This window comes from Hydra viridissima, unplaced genomic scaffold (genome assembly GCF_058129835.1).
Source record: "Hydra viridissima isolate aposymbiotic clone 2 unplaced genomic scaffold, HvirCarnegie_v1 scaffold_4, whole genome shotgun sequence".
NCBI lineage: Eukaryota > Metazoa > Cnidaria > Hydrozoa > Anthoathecata > Hydridae > Hydra > Hydra viridissima.
The window spans coordinates 9,788,975-9,792,589 of record NW_028324303.1 but is presented as its reverse complement, the minus strand read 5'-3'; the positions used below and the strand labels follow the sequence as shown (position 1 = coordinate 9,792,589).

Below are 3,615 nucleotides of genomic sequence, written 5' to 3'. Positions count from 1 at the left end.
TTAATAAATAAATAAATTGGCATATTCTGATATATTATTTTTGCATTTATTCTTAAGCAATGCCTAAGATCAATGCTAAAACTCAAGAGTTACGTCTTGAAGAGATTAGGCAATACGTAATAGAGGGTAAGTATGCAAACACTGTTTTGAATAGTGAAAAACGATGGCTAAGATAAGCTGCAAAGAATTTTACAGGAATAGGCAAGTCAGTACTCATAACTTAGTATTTGAGAACTTTCCATTCAATTTAAAATATTCATTTTTAAGTTAAAGCTTTTTATATATGTTTGAATTATGTTTAAAAAATGGTTAAATTTTCAGATGGATGTTTAGATAGAGATGAATCTCTACAACTTGTCTTATATAGTCAAGAAGAAAAAAGGAGGGTTCTCAAAGAATGCCATAATGATGCTGGTGGGGACACATCAAGGAATAGTAAGAACACAAAGTAAAATTAAAGCTTTATACTATTGGATGTCAATTACATCTGATGTGGAAGCATGGGTTAAGTACATGTTTATTACTTGCTTTTTACGTAGGTTACCTGTTTATTTTCCTAATAATATCAAAAAAATAAACATGTAACCAACATTAATAATATAATAAGTTGTGTAAATTATATTTTTCTAATTAAATAATAGATAGTCTATATTATAGATCAAGACATGTAAACAATATCTTTTGAAAAAATAAAATCAATTGCACCACAACTACACCCAATTCAGGTTTCTGAAAGATGGGCAATTTTAGGACTTGATCTAATTGGTCCATTTACAGAAACATTAAACAGCAATAAATATGTTTTAACAATAACAGATTTATTTACAAAATGGATTGTTGCTAGGGCATTGCCTGAAAAATCTGCTGTTGCTTTAGCTACTGCTATGGTTAACACTTTTCATGTGTATGGTCCACCAAAAAAAGTAATCACTGATCAAGGAGGAGAATTTGTAAATGAGGTAAATGCTAAAAGGTTTTCTAAAACTGTCATCTTTGTGATTGTTAAATTTTTTAATCTATAATCTTTAATTTTTTTTGTTATATAGTTTAATCATAAAATTTTTCAATTAATGGGTATTAAACATTCTGTGACATCAGCATACCATCCTCAAACTAATGGTCAAGATGAACGCATAAATCAAACTTTTAAGCGTGCTTTAAGCAAGTATACTAATAATTGAGATGAATGACTGAGATAGATTTGATAGTCTTTATAATTTTAACTCAATTTCTCTAAAATGTACAATTTTGTGTATTATTATTTTCTTTTTTGATGATTTATATTAGTTACACATCTGCAATTGCTTGTGGACTGAACATATCATGCCAGAAATCTACAAAGATGACTCCATTTTATCTTATGTATTTAAGACATCCTCCTGGTATTGAAGTGATAAATGTTCAGAATGAGACTGATGATAGTTTAATTAGTAGTTTTTCTGAAAAAATGTCTGATTTTGCAGTAGAAAAGCTAGATAATGATTGTGAAGCGGTAGAGAAAAAAGTTAGAGAAAATATAAAAGTTGCTTAAGAAAAGCAGTGCAAGCAACACATGAAAAAAGTTTCAAAAAAGGGTGTAAAGACGTTTATATTTATAGCTAATGATCAAGTGATGAGGTTAAATGCAAGAAGGCGTGGTCACAAAGGTGAGCCTTTATCTAAGGAGTGGTTGGGACCATATATTCTTACTGCTTTAAATGTGAAAGGTCAATGCACTTTAAAAAACCTTAAGGGCCAAATTTTAAAGACAAAAGTAAACGTTTCTTAGCTTAAACCTTATTATCCATGTCAAGACATAGAAACTAATATTTAACATCAAGAAGCAACTCATTTAGATTTGTCTTTCAGTAGTTACCCAGAAAAAAATGTAGTCCAAAAGACTAGATCTAGTCAAATAATGTTCACAAAGTCAGTCAGATATTAAAAACATTGACCATATTCATTCTTATTCACCAAAAAACAGCATTAGAGTTAGTTTATCTGTGTTTGAGAGTATTTTGAATCAAAACATGTTAACAAATATTGAAATTAATGCTGCTCAAGCAATATTAGGAAATCAATTTCCTGCTATTCAAGACACTTTATTAGGAACTAATCTTATGTTCAGCAAACACTCTCAGGAGATGCTACAAATTTTGTATGATGGATCCCTTCACTGGCTATTGGTTAGCACACATGGTTGCAGTGATGGAGTTATTAAAACTTATGACTCAATGAAGAAACATGTTAACTTTGCATATACAAAAACAAATTGTTTCAATTATATCGTCTTCTAAAAATACAGTTATGTGTCTATACCAACCATGTCAGCAACAAATTGGAGGAATTGACTGTGGTTTGTTTGCATTTGCATTTGCAGTAGATATTTGTATGGGACAAAATGTTGCATCCATTTCATACAATCAATCTGCGATGCGCCAGCACTTGCACAATTGCTTTAAAGCAAAGTATTTTACATCATTTCCAAGATCATATTTGGAAAAGACAGTTCATAAATGTGAAATTAGTTGTGCAATTTTTAATGTTTGTTAATGTAGATTGTCTGATAATATGTAGATTGTTGTGTAGATTGTCTAATAAAAGATTATAAGTTCAGTATAGATTAAATAGTTGTGCAGTTTAATAGCTGTAAAAATTATTTTCATGTTTCTTGTGAATCAGTGGCAGAAGCTTTAAAAATTAGTGCATGGAAATGTTTGTTTTGTATTATTTAACAATTAACTTTTAGTATAGCTTCAGATTATTTTAGTTTTCTACTAATTAGACAAGATGCTAATGTTTAGTAATTAGTGTAACCTGAACGTATGGCACCTGCCATCACCTGATATCTAGTCTATAAATAGATCTATACTTTTTCATTATCATTTTTATATATCATATTTATTTTATTTCAGGTATTAATGTGAGGATTTGTCAATTCAAACATTAAGGGATCGACTTATATTAATGTTGTAATGGTAAAATGTGTTATGCATCAGGAATTAAGTTATTTTGATTTATTTTTACCATAGGGCATACCAGATATATTTTATTTTGTTTATTATTGCAAGGTTGTATCAGAGCATGCTGAAAGTTAGACTTTTGCTTCTGTGGATATTGATGCCTTCAGAAGAAAAGATTAAACCTGTTTGAAGAATCTACATTTTTTATCTATGATGTCAATGCTGTATGGTAAATACAAAAGATGCGTCTTGTTCGGATTAGGCAGTCACAATCATCACAAAAAAGGCTTTTTTCATAACCACAATTCTGTTAAAAATATTAAGCATATGGGAAAAAAAGTATTAGTGAAAAATTTTAGTGAAAAATTCAATTTACCTTTTGTACTAAAACTTATTCAGTTGCCTGCTGGATTAGCAGATTTGATGACAATGAGAGTCAAGAAATATGTTTGATAGGGTGTATATCCTGTAACACGTATAAGAACAAGACAATTTTTTTGTTTTTCAAAGTTAATATATGAACTTTGATTTATATTTATGGTACGTGCACGAAGTGAATTACTTGATTCATATTTCATGAATCGGGCTTGTTCAATACTTTTTGTTCTATTTTTTTAGGGGGATAGAAAAGGCAGCAGTGGCCGTGAAAAAGAAATCCACACTGTCATTTTTG

The 3,615-nt window shown here is 29.6% G+C and overlaps 1 pseudogene across 1 annotated transcript; it reads left to right on the top strand.

Annotated features, from left to right (window-relative positions):
* The first annotated feature begins 1,273 nt into the window (after nt 1-1,273).
* LOC149889787 (uncharacterized) lies at nt 1,274-3,295 on the top strand (annotated as a pseudogene). The gene has a single exon (XR_016451987.1). The product of XR_016451987.1 is annotated as an uncharacterized LOC149889787 (transcript).
* Nucleotides 3,296-3,615: the final 320 nt, after the last annotated feature.